General features: G+C 39.7%; 1 protein-coding gene across 1 annotated transcript in view; it reads left to right on the top strand.

Moving 5' to 3' along the window:
• The first annotated feature begins 2,907 nt into the window (after positions 1-2,907).
• The window catches only part of plekhg3 (pleckstrin homology and RhoGEF domain containing G3), a 41,432-nt gene continuing 30,556 nt past the window's right edge, over positions 2,908-13,783 (top strand). Inside the window, exon 1 of the mRNA XM_062967217.1 lies at positions 2,908-3,079. The gene's annotated coding sequence lies outside the window, so the exon portion shown is untranslated. The remainder of the gene's footprint in view (positions 3,080-13,783) is intronic.

The raw sequence follows: 13,783 nt of genomic DNA, 5'->3' as shown, positions 1-13,783 counted from the left end.
TTTAGACACAATATTTTAATCATTTTGTGAATGAATCAGTTTGTGTACACTGAACCATCGGAAAGCAAAGGTGACATTATCTTAACCAGCCATATGGACAACATCATGTTTTGGAGTATTTCAGAATTCCAGATAAGGGATGCTCAACCTGTGTTTTTAAAATTGCAACACGTATATGCAATATATTTTATGATTAGCTGTCTGATTTGTTAGATGAACAGTGGTCAGTAACAGAGTACTTCTGGGATCATTTCTGGTTGGCTCCTGAACAAATGAGCATCCTGACCTTTCTGTCCTAGAAATTCTTGCCTCACTATCCCACTATCTTTGGGGTGCATCGTTAGAGTGGTTTCCTATCTCAATGGAAAAGGACACTCGTTTCCATCATGAGATGTAGCCCATTAAAGCACATAGTTTCCTAAGTGACCTAGAAATCCTCTGGCTATCTTACAAGTCCTGGTTTCATCAAGACTCTTCTTAATACCAAAGACAAGACGTGCAGGGAATCTGACGTGCCGGCAAAACCGGTTTCTGAAGTGTTTAATGAAACACACCTCCGGGTCTGCTGCCCTTTATACTTTCTCAGTCTGAGGCCTGCTAATGGCAATCATAGATTTAATGCCCGTCAGTGGCTGGGAGACAAATTCCAAGACTGTATATAAAAATAAGGTGTGTCAGGTACCCTTCTTGGCAAAGAGGAGCCCAGGTGCATTCCATGTAGTTTCACCGTACTACACTATTGCCCTTCCTTCCTGTGAGTCAATAGTGAACCTTGGACATCTGGGCTCTGTACACATTTTTAATAATGGATCTTGTGAGTAGTCCCTTTCTGTGATATTGTTTGCATAAAACCTACTCTCCCATTTCCTGCTCAAATTAAGGATGAACAAATCCTTAGTTTGAGATCTCTATACAGGCCAAAGACTAGTTATGTTCCTCTAGATATTGTTGGATCACGTCATCATGAGTCAACATTGGTTGTGAATGATAATAAGGCCTTCAGTGCTGCAGTTTATTGAAGGTCACATCTTTCATAGCCATTAGATCATATCTGGACCTCATATTAATGTTATCCTTGCTATGTAAACTGTGTGATTGTGAAGTGTGTATTTCTATTACATTTGATAACCTCCTGGAAATCTTTGACTATAAAATTCCCTGTCTTAATATACAAAGTGCATGTAGGTTATATATATTTAAAACTTTTTAATTCTGATTCCTGCCTGATTGATGATGATAAAACAGAAGACTCCTGTATGGTTATTTTCCCTCCTCAATCAGAAATAGTTCCATGTTAAAAAAAAAGGAAAGACAGCATCTATTATCTTTTTTTCTCTTTTTATTTTTCTTTATCTTTATTATATCTTATTCTCAATAAAAATGAAATAAAAAAAGAAATAGTTCCATATCATATAGTAATCTCCAACATCAATTGAAATTTGAGTGGCCTTGTTTATTTCATTAATGTTTAGTAAAATTGTCACATGCTCTTCAATATCTAAAAAGATTTTTTTTCTGATAGTCAAAAGCATTTGAACAATACTGTCTCAGAATAAAGGATGAAGAAAAGACACAGAACCAGGATAGGAGATAGAATGGTATTAGTAGTACCAAAGAAACAATATAAGGAACACCATATAATAGAAGGAAGTTGATTTTAACAGATGTGTGTTTTGGTTATGTAAGTTATTGTATTTTTGTCTATTTTTCTCTTGGTTTTTTTTCTCTTTCGTCTACCTTTCTTTTGATATTGGCCAATGCGGTTTTCTGGGGGAATGTATTCACTTTGTTTTTTTGTTGTTGTTGTTTTGTTTGTTTTCTTTTGTTGAACCTTTGTCTTGTCATTGTAAACCACATTATTATAAATGCTTGCAATAAAAATTCATTTTAAAAAAGCATTTGAACTATGGCATCTGATTAGGGAAAGGTTAATAAACTGATACACGCTTCAGTACAATCTATGTATGTTTGTTCAAGAATAAATTATGGGGCATTCTCTAGTGAGAATGCATGGAATTGCGACTCCAACGTAGTTTAATTGTTGTGCAAAGCAAATAGCAAAGATTTACTTAGAAATCATTTTTTGGAGTAGAGTACTTACATATACACTACAACCCCCATATATATGGGAAGTTATTGCCCACGTCTGACAAATTATCTCAGCATTTTCTAAGTCCTCCGATGCGACTTTATTCTTGAGCTAAAGTCCTTTGTTTCGACATGGTTTGCCATTATATGTGATTTTACATATCCACACTAAGCCATGTGTCCCTCTCAGATATGGAAGTCATACCATACTTCAAAATGTGATGATTCAATAGCATATACATCTTTATATTGTTTAAATTCTATGAAAAATGAACTCGGAGAACTGTTAACATACTGTTTTTTACCACAAAGAATGAGCAATGCATTTGCATTTATTGTGTGTGGATGCATTATTCTGAGGTTAGTCACTTGGGGGAAAAAATTAATGACACTTTGCTATTCTTTAGTTATTGTATTGGTTAATCCTATGAAACAAGATGTTATTTAAAATATCATTTTCTATGGAAAAAGTGTAGTTGCAGAAACTTATCTTGTAGTAAACACAATGAATTTATGCACATTTATGTAGAGTCTGAGCTCAGATCAGATGTTCATTCTCATAGGTAACATTAGTAGTAGATGAGAACAGAAGACAGGTTTACATCCTTGTGAAATTTTCTAGGTCATATTTTCATTGTGAAGGAAAATATTTGTTCCTAGTTGCCTTTGGAAATACCCCCATATGACAAAGATTGCTGAAGTATGTGAAGGGGAAGTTCCAGTCTAATTGCTCTCTCTGAGGCATGATGACTTGGCTTCCTTACTTTCTCCTGGAGCATTTGCAGGTATTCTGAGGCAGACTTCTTGTCATCCACAGCAGCTGAGAGGTATGATTAAACAGTCCCCCAGTTTCTGTGGTTCCCAACCCTCCAGGTGTTTGAGACTTCAACTCTCAGCCAGCTTGAAGAACTATTAGGATTTCTGGGCTCTGAAATTACAAACACCTGGAGGACCAAAGTTGGGAACTACTGATCTATTTGACTTCTCTAAGGTACATAGATTTTGATATTGTTGGTTGTATATGAGAGAGATGAGGCATTTTGTTTCTGAAGTGGCAAACGTGATGCTTGTAGAAAACCTACAAAGGGTCCATGTGTCTGATATTGCCACCACCATGTTCCCCAACAACTGTTATTCAAGGGCATGATATATTTTGATATTTGATACAATTATCATGGCTATTAGCCACTGCTAACCTTATCCGTGAAAATTGAATGAGTGTGTTGGCAAGTGAATAATGCTGTAAGGTAGGATAATGGATTATTTGTTATTGTTCCTACTAACAGGAGAATGGGCTGTATTATCCTTGTTTTCTGCTGCCACCGTCATCTGCGGATTGTGCTTTAAAGTAATCTTAATAGTTTCAGCTACCTTCCTGTTTCTCTTGCTCAGGAAGGTAGTTGTGTAATCAGAGACCACAAGAGTTTTGTAGAAAAAGGCACGGGAATAACAAGTTTTTGCTTAATTCTTAGATTGGTTCCAGTCTACAACTAGGCATATACAAATAATTTAATTAGGGTCCTTGTATCTTATCCCATCCACTGGGTGGTACTGTGACTATATGAGCTGTTTTGGATCAGATCCAAGTTTGACCTAGTTCAACACGCAATTCACACAGTAGCAAACCACACACCTGTGTCAAGGCAAGATATGAAAGCAGTAGCATCCTTCTGTCTATGTTTCCCAGGAACTGGTTGTGAGAAGCATTACTAAAATATTCCTGATGAGTCGCAATAGTCTAGCATAAATACATAAATATGTATACGCATGATAACATTTTTGAAATATTTATTAGATAACATAAAACGACAAGGTGATCCAGTTCTTCTGCATGACTGGCAGAAAAGTGCTAATGTATAGTTTCGCTTTTATCCATCCTTGAGTAGGAATGTATACTGCCTTATTGGGGATTGGTAAATTGATTGCATTCATTTGCTAGGTTCAGCAGCCAACAAGGGGAAGCCATTGGGTGGTCATGGCTAGACAACCTGACATTTTTGAGACATTCTAAGATGGACATATATGGATGCATCTACACCAGTGGTTCTCAATCTGTGGGTCCCCAGATGTTTTGGCCTTCAACTCTCCGAAATTGTAACAGCCAGTAAACTGGCTGGGATTTCTGGGAGTTGTAGGCCAAAACACATGGGGATCCACAGGTTGAGAACCACAGATCTACACTATGCTTGGAGTATTGCAAATTTTCTCCTGAAAAACTCTTATGTGGTAGCAGAAACCACCTCACTAACTACACGTCTACTTTCTTAGGTCTGTTAACTTGCCTTTGCAAGGATGAAACATTGAAGGAGAGCATTCTGTTCTTACATTACCTGTAGTAGAAGGGAATTTACTGTGGCAGGTTTTACTCTGATAGTTTTTTCTGATTCTTTGAATTGACATGTTGGAGGAACATGGGGTGGGGGTTATGATCCTATTGATACATGATTCTCCTCTAAATTGGCCCTCTTTTTGGCCCCACTTCTGGTGTAGAACTACCAATTGTGGAAGCTACTGCTCTGTTCCAGGGATATTTCTTGGGGGGCTTCCTTTCCACTATTTTTCAACTCCAAAGCCTCAAATTGTGCATTAACGTTTCAAGGGAGTTATACACAGCTTTGGTTTCTGCTGATATTTCATTGTGAACTGTTATTGTGTTCATTGGATTTGTGTCGTTGTTGATTTCTGTGCCATCTACCCCTCTGTTTGTAATTTGAGTCTTGCCATGCTGGTAAAACTGAAATCAATATCACATTTCTCTTCCACAAGAGAAAAAGTCTCAGCCAACTCAAGATAGCCGAATATTTCTTGATTTCCTCAAAATAGTAGAGAGGACACGCAAGGAGGAAACTCCCCACCACTATCAATAGCCATCCAAAATCTCAGTGATACAGAAAAGTTGACAGTTTGAGAATTGTGAGACTGGATGAAGTAGCTAGAAATGGAGTCTTAATGTGACTATGAAATAGAACAGAAAGACTAGCCTCACTATCTGGATAGGTCACTTCCCTGTTTACATTGAGAAACTATTTTAAAATGTCCCCAGGGATGTAACAGACAACTGCACTTAGACACTAGTGGAAAAATTGAACAATGAATTGCAGCTCATGGCAAGTCGTCCTCAACTGCAAAATGGAAGAAAAGGAGGGGGGAATTGTATGACAATGACTGAATATATTCAGAGACACAGGTTGCTGACTGTTTTGGGATGGAAAGGAATAGCAACACATGGGAATATGAAATGGAATAGCCAAGACCTTGAAAGCAAGCATTTCACACATTTTTTGAAAATCCCTATTTTTTTAATGCATTTGTGTTGTAGGAGCCTCCAGTAGCGCAGTGGGTTAAACTCTTGTGCTGGCAGGACTGCTGACCAACAGGTTGGTGGTTTGAATCCAGGGAGAATGGGTGAGCTCCCTCTGTCAGCTCCAGATCCTTATACGGATACATGATAGAAGCCTCCCACAAGGATGGTAAAACATCAAACATCCACCACCCCCTGGGCAGCGTCCTTGCAGATGGCCAATTCTCTCGCACCAGAAGCAACTTGCAGGTTCTCAAGTTGCTCCTGACATGAAAAAAATGTGTTGTGTAGTAAGTAATCTTTGAAAGTCCATTTTACACAGAGTGGCTGTTGCATGAGTTTTATCTCTCTGGCAGTTTAAAAATTCATTTTTAAATTAATAGAAACACTTTTAATGCTCAGTTCAAATGCGCCCCTTTCTTTCTCCCCCCCTTACCTCATACTGCAGCGCTATTGCTGTCTTTCTTTCACTTAAAATATGTTGAGAAAGAAATATTAAGGCAATAATAGTCTTCTGGACAAGAGTGGAGAAAATCTGTCCCTCCATCAGGCCTATGCACAATACAGCTAATTCTGAAGAAGGTTGGGAATTGAAAACCAACAACATTTGGATGGCCCCATGTTGCCCGTTTCGGAGCTAGATGTAATAGTATATAGCTTTGTTAAAGGTTTAACCAACAAGAGACCAATTCTTCTTGCCTGTATTTTTGTACCTAAACATAAACAGGCACAACGGGTTAAACCCTTGTGCCAGCAGAACTACTGACCGACGGGTTGGTGGTTCAAATCCGAGGAGACCAGGTGATCTCCCTCTGTCAGCTCCAGCTCCCAATGTGGGGCCATGAGAGAAGCCTCCCACAGGATGATAAAACATCAAACATCCAGGTGTCCCCTGGGCAACATCCTTGCAGATGGCCATCCTTGCAAACAGCAGTTTCTCAAGTTGCTCCTGACATGTAAAAAGGTATAATGGGAAAATGTGATATCCATAGTAAATTGCTGTGTAACTAGAGAGACCACAGTAACGGGTGGTTTTAATTGTGTTTGAATGCAAACAGAATATCTTGGGAGCACCAAATTAGTTTCATTAGGTTTTTTCCCCAGGAATTGAAATACTAGTGTTATTGTTAATATATTTATGGGGATATTTTCAATATTGCATTCAAATGCTGACCTTTCCTTCTGCCCACCCCAGTTCATTCTGTTGTGTGTTGCTGTTTTTGTTCCACATACTTTAAATTACTCTCCGTATGAAACATTGATGTGTAGTTTATACTAGCCATTCTCTTTCCTATTTAGGAAATATATCATTTTTCCTTACAACCCCCCTCCCTTTCTTTTTCTTTGTCTTTTTGGACAAATCTGTCAATTTCTGCATTTGGGAGAACTCATTTAATTCCCATGTGTTGGCACTATGGTTGGTATGTTGCATGAAACTAGATTTACATAAAAAGATTTGGTGGATAGGTTAGGTTGTCTGATACAGAGAGGTGAAGTGTTGCAACATCTACACCGAAATAAGTATAATTGTACCTTGATCACGGATTTCATATCACTGAACTTAAAACTGCACTGAGCTGCCAAAACACACGTTCCTTTTCATTAGGTGTTTGGTGCTAATACAGATACAGCTGGTCCTGGCAACTGTTTTGTAGTTTGCAAAATATACTATGTGAATGTTTTGTCTCATTATTTGAATCTTGTCATGGGTACTATACTATGTTTTTGTTTCCTGAGGAGGTAACTCCATTTGATCAACTTTTCCTTTGTCACAAACAATATATTTGTGATGTACTTTTTTCAAGCTTCTCGGAATTAAGACATCATTGTCCAGACTTCCTCATGTGCTGAGATGCAGTTATGTGGACACTTGTATGAAAGTAGATTCCACTGAGCATTGTTCGACGTAACTTCCAAGTTAGGGGAGATGGTGGCGGGGTATAAATAAAGTTTTTTTATTATTATTATTATTATTATTATTATTATTATTATTATTATTATAATTAAGAAAACAAGGAAAGTATTTTTTTCTTTCCTTCTTCTATTTATGCTTATCTTGGAACACGCCAGTCAAACAACACTGAATAGGAAAGGCTCTATGAGCACTCAACATGTTTAGGCAGTGGATCCCTTGAAAGCCGAGAACCTGGCAGAAATAGAGGTTCAGTGTAAGAGGTGACTAGATGGTATGTGATGTTATACTGATTTAGAAAGTGTAGGTGGCCATATGAGTAAACAAATATTTGGGAAGACAAGATGGAGCTTGTATTTTACACAGCAATGTTCAATACTTTTAGAGATATGAATGTCCTGTAACAATGTCCTGACATGTTCAGCAGTCATACATTTGTTTACTGCTGACATGCTTTTAGCAGCCTGGCTTGGACAAAATCTAAACTAACTATTTATCATATCAGAAGTGAACCGAGGGCACAGTTGTAATGTATTTAAAACACAAACACAAACGAAATTCTCAGGAAGGTCCGCAAGAAGGCCTTAAATTTATTATTTAAATTGTTAGGTTTATTCATATCATGATCTGATCACTATGCTCAATATATCCCATATGCATGGGGGTATTGGGATAACGATACAAAAGGTTTGCTAGGGTAGATCCTCTCTCACTCAGACTCAGCCCCCCCCCCCCCCCCGAACCAAAAGCCCAGCCCCTCCCAAACCAAAATCCTGGCTACGGGCCTGTGTGAGAAGGTCCTCCATTGTGCATGTGGCAGGGCTCAGGCTGCATTGTAATAGGTGGCTCTTCTCCACACCTGCATGTTGTGGACTCCACTTTGTAGCCCCATTTCTTAAGGTTGGCTCTGCATTTCGTGGTGCCAGAGCGCAGTCTGTTCAGCACCTTACAAGTCTCCCAGTCTTCTATATACCCAGGAGGGAGTCTCTCATTTGGTATCAGCCATGGATTGAGGTTCCGGGTTTTAGCCTGCCACTTTTGGACTCTTGCTTGCTGAGGCTAACTGAACAAAAATGAATGAACACACAAGGAAATGAAAAGTCAGTTCAGAAGAGTTCCTTCGGTGAACAGTTTACATTCTCTCAATTGCCTTGAACTTGAAAAGAGGACTTAAAAATATAGACGTTCCTGTTTTAAATTAAATGGGTCCGACACTGGAAATACTTATAAGGGTGATCCTAGAGATGGAAATAAAAGAGACTATTTCTAATATAACTGATTAAGAAGAGGGAGCTGTGAAAGAGAGAGCTAATTCTTGGAGTTTTGTCTCTTTTATTTCCTTCTTTTGCCAATGTGTGAACTGCTTTTTTCAAATGAAGAAGGTAATCTGATTAAACCGTTTGGATGTTTAATGTTTTCAGAATCATACCTGAAATTATAAATTTAGTATGATTCACCATTTTTGTCAGCAGTGTCTGACCAGTTCAAAGGTATGGCCTTGGACTTTCCTGCAGCTCAGTTACAATTCCAGGAACCCAAAGTCAGACGGAAACATACAAACCTATTGACCAACCGGTGTTTCTTACATTAATAAAAATGAAATTTAAGTGTGGCTAGGTAACTCCAAAGTCTATCAAATTCAGATGTGGTCCCATCGAATCTGAGTCAAATCAAATGACATTGAAAGTTCATAATCCAGGCATGAAGTAATAGCCATCAATAATGTATTTGTATCCCAGCATCTAGTTCTGAAAATTGAGGTTCTGTTTAGCACTACTAAAACAGGACCAAGAATAATAAAGAAAACATTTTAATGAGAATCTCAATTAATCAAATAGAATATTATCAAAATACCACACCTAGTGAATGGAAGTTTTCTTTATATATATATATATATTGTTTCAGTAGGTTATTATTGCTCTCAAGGCAGCTTGCAAATAAGTAAAAGCAGTACAGATGATAAAAAATACAAATATAATGTAATGGCGTGATATAAATGTTTGTGTAAGCTTTTTATACATAAAGATCACTTTATGTGCCACTTTATGTGTAAGCTTTTTATACATAAAGATCACTTTATGTGCCAAAGTGCCATCCCATGCCAAAATCGGTAAAAAAAGAGGGAACTATAGGCTATGCAAAATAAATTATGACAATAAGAAGTCTGTACAAGGAAAGAAAGTACAGTATCATTTATATTTCCCAAGGCAAGCCTTGGAAATTGGAACAGGATCAAGGACTGAATGTTGGTTGAAGGGAATCCCAACTTCAAGGATGAGATGCAGTTCCCTGGTCTAAAATGCCCTACTGCTCCCCTCCGTAAGTTTAGAGAAGTCCCCTGTTCTAGAAAGTAATATATTTTTAAATGTTGTTTTTCTTAAAAGCCTACTGCATATTTCTACTTAGTCTGCTGAACCTCAGCCTCCAATTAATCCACAGTGTTGCCATTGCAGTCTTGTAATAGTTTATTCTTGACCAGACAGCATTTTAGTAAGGGTCCAGTTGGGCAGGGGCACTTACTTTTCTCTGCTGCCACCAACTGGACAAACCATTTCCATTTCAGGGTTGTTGGGTTCCATTTCCCCTTTTCTCTTTAACTTGTGCTGCTCCCTTGCTGTCTGTTGTTTTCAAGGCAAATTCCTTGCATGGTTTCTGGCGATATCCCTTATCCAGAATTTTTGTGGCCACTCAGGCTGGACCCTACACTGCCATATAATCCAGCTTCAGAATGCACATTAACTGATTTGAACTGGGTTTTTAAAGTCTACCCTTCTTTATAATCTAGCAGTTCAATACAGTTAATTTGCATTCAGAAACTGGATTTTTTTTGTGTCAGGAGCAACCTGGAGTGAGAGAATTTGCCGTCTGCAAGGACGTTGCCCAGGGGACGCCCGGATGTTTTTGATGTTTTTACCATCCTTATGGGAGGCTTCTCTCATTTCCCCACATGGAGCTGGAGCTGATAGAGGGAGCTCATCTGCACTCTCCCCGGGTGAGATTCGAACCTGGCAGCCTTCAGGTCAGCAACTCAACCTTCAAGTCACAAGGCTTTTATCCCCTAGGCCATCGGAGGCTCCAACTGGATTATATGGCAGTATAGATGGGGCCTCAGCCGTGAGCTATCATACTAGCAGGTGTCAACTCCTTGAGTCTGAGAAGTGATGAATCTGTTAATTTTTATTTCTTGCACATTGATTTTTAAAAAAACCTAAGTTCTTCCTTTTTGAATATGAAGAAATGCATGAAAATGGAAAGATGAAAGGCAATTATCACTCATCCCTACACTAAAGGTGTCATGTCACCAAATTTCAGTGTGAGTCAGAGCTACAGAGGCATCATGATTTGAAACAAAGGGTGTGATGATACATGTCATGGTGTCAAGATGAGAATCAGATCAAATTGTGCATTGGTGAACCTGGGAGGTGATGGGTAATATTTTAGGTATGTGCACAAGCGGTGCCTCTGTTACAAGCATTTGAGGACATGTCCCCAATCAGAGAAGACTAGTCCTTTATCAGACAGATGCGGCTGCTCAGATGAAAAGTCATAGACCAGGCATGGACAAACCTTTTTGCCTTGGGGCCACATTGTGGGCTTGGCCAGGAGGAGGGGGGCCAGGAACATGCTGGGTGAGGAGGGCCCGGAAAAGGATAGGACAAGGAGTGGGTGGGGCGGGGCCCAAGTCATCCTCAGGTTGTTCTCCCAGTATAAGGACGGGCCTGCTCATCCTATCCTTATGCTGGAAGGAAGGTGGGACACACAGCCACTGCCCCAATCTTCCTTCCCCAATTCCCAGGCTGTTCTCTTGGCATTATGGCAGAAGGTGAGATATATGGTGGCTGAGTGTGCTCTGGCGGGGGGTGGGGGGGTGGGTGTGTCTCAGCCATCACGTGCCTTCCTTGAGCCTCCTCTTGGCATAAGGATGGGGTTGCTCATACCATCCTTATGTATGGAGTAGGTTGAGAGAGACAGTGGTGGAGAGCACTCCAGAGGGCTCTCAGCTGCTACGTGCCTTCCTCCCCCATATTTTTGGCATAAGGATGTGGTGGGCCACCGTGTCCTTATGGCAAGAGGACATAAAAATGAGGAGAGCCTGAGGTAAGTATCCAGCGGTTCACATCCGGCCCCCGGGCCTTAGTTTTCCCATGCCTGTCATAGACCATTTCATATATGACCTCAAGTTTCATTTCAGTTTAATTTTTTTCAGTCAGAAACTGTGACATCACATGTTCCACTACAACATCCTTGAGCCAAAAAGTCAATCTGGCAGTTCCCCGACCTCAAGCTTACCATCTAAATAAGATACAAAACATAAAGGGATGGCAATGGGGAAGGGTATTAAGTTGAGTGGACACCAAGGTGCTTCTTGCAGCGAATCCAACTCTTTGCCCCATGTCTCTCAAACACAAGTTAATTTTTGCCAGCGGATAGACCCCTAAGGTTTAATTTTTCCCTCCAATAAGTATAGAAAAGTGTTTATGTGCACATGCAAAAAAAGTTCTGACTTGAAAACTAAGATTGTACATTTGATATTTACTAGCAAAATATCAGAAATACCAGGGTAAGTACAGTACAGTCTCGCTTATCCAACATTCTGGATTATCCAATGCAGTCTGCCTCCTGCCCGGATTCACAGCTGTTTCTCTAGGCAGCAGCGCACAGTGAGCCAACACACACAACAATAACACAAGTACAGCCATGCTCCCAAACAAGTGGTAGACTTGTTGTAAAACATGATGTTTTGGTGCTTAATTTGTAAAATCATAACATAATTTGACATTTAATAAGCTTTTCCTTAATCCCTCCATATTATCTAACATTTTCACTTATCCAACATTCCGCCGGCCTGTTTATGTTGGATAAGTGAGACTCTACTGTAAACTTAACCGACAGAACAGTACAAAAGTATATAGTTGAATTTTAGACACTCCCCCCCCTCAAAAAAAGTCAATAGAAAGTTCCTTATTCCCAGGGTCACTCTGGGAAGTCCCTTGGAATGAATGGCTTTATAAATACAAAATCTTGGCTCCTTGGCCCTTTGAGAGAAAGGGAAGTCCACAGTTAGAATAGGTGCTCCTTTTATAGCTTGTCAACGCATAAATGATTCCTGGATGGTTCAGTGACAGGACCTACCCGTTCCCATTCTCCTTCCCTCTTTCGCTTTCTCTCTTTCTTTTTGTGTGTGTGTTTCCTGTCAGAAGTCCTTATGGGAGATGAGGAACCAGATTTTTCTGGGCGTTGTACTTGAATGTGTGTGGGGTGACGTCAATCCCCTCCACACCTTCACCAGCTGTTCAAGGTTCATAGGCTGCTCCATCTTCATTTGGCAAATCTACCATTGGCAGCACTAGCTCAGAAAACGAGAGAGATGTTGATCTGGGATGAGAAGAACACTCTAGAGTGGCTTCCTTCACAAATTGCTAAGCTGTTAGGTAAGGACAAGTTGGGTTCTCCCTGAAGAAAGCTGGGCTAATTTTCCCAATTTAGTCTTTGCAAGGGCTTTGTTGGTATGAATTAAGGATCAAGGAAAGTGTGTCTTAGAAGCCAGAAGGAAATTTGAGATGGATTAAAGGCATGGCAGCAAACTGTGAAGGGCGGGTACAAAGCACAGACCTGTTGCCACTTGTTTGTCTGCTTTCTGAGCTTTTTGACACCGATGGAATATGGCAAGAAAGACAAGCTATGTGCCTGCATCAGACTGAGGATGTGTTTCGGTTGTATGTGTGTCAAATGAATGCTGGGCTTAGTGCAAGGTGTAAAAGAAAGGACAAGAGTGTTACCGTGTTTCCCTGAAAATAAGACAGTGACTTATATTAATTTTTGCTCCCAAAGATGCTCTAGGGCTTATTTTCAGGGGATGTCTTATTTTTCCATGAAGAAGAATTCACATTTATTATATACTGTACAGTAGTTGCCATCACAAACTAGCATAACCAGACATACTGTGAATCCTATCAAGATTTTCTTGTTACTACCATTTACAACACTCTATGGTACATACATTTACCGATCCTGCATGCTCTGGTGTTCTGTTTGGCAGGCATGCTTCCAAACAAAAACTTTGCTAGGTCTTACTTTCGGGGGAGGCCTTATATTTAGCAATTCAGCAAAACCTCTACTAGGTCTAATTTTCTGGGGATGTCTTATTTTAGGGGAAACAGGGTAGCAGTGCATCCAGGTAAAAAGAGGAACTCACAGGAGCTTTAAACATCTCAATGTACATCTTTCTCTCCATACCGGTGTACGTTTGTGTAAGAGGAAACATGTCTAATGCAACACTCAATCTTCTCTTGTGGGCTTGATAGAAACCTTTAGCTATTCTTTGAATTGGTACATCAAAGGGATTTTAAAAGATGGGTCCTGTTTGACCCCTGGCCAGAGGCTCAGAGCATCCCGAGAAATCCTATCAACTTTTTGCCACATCTCAATGTGGAAATTCTTGGGTTCTGAGTTTACTGAGGAAGTGGGGGTAGTGTGACTGA

Source organism: Anolis carolinensis, chromosome 1, assembly GCF_035594765.1.
Source record: "Anolis carolinensis isolate JA03-04 chromosome 1, rAnoCar3.1.pri, whole genome shotgun sequence".
In the NCBI taxonomy this organism is placed as follows: Eukaryota; Metazoa; Chordata; class Lepidosauria; order Squamata; family Dactyloidae; genus Anolis; species Anolis carolinensis.
The sequence above is the reverse complement of the archived record's forward strand: the minus strand, read 5'-3'. Positions and strand labels throughout refer to the sequence as shown.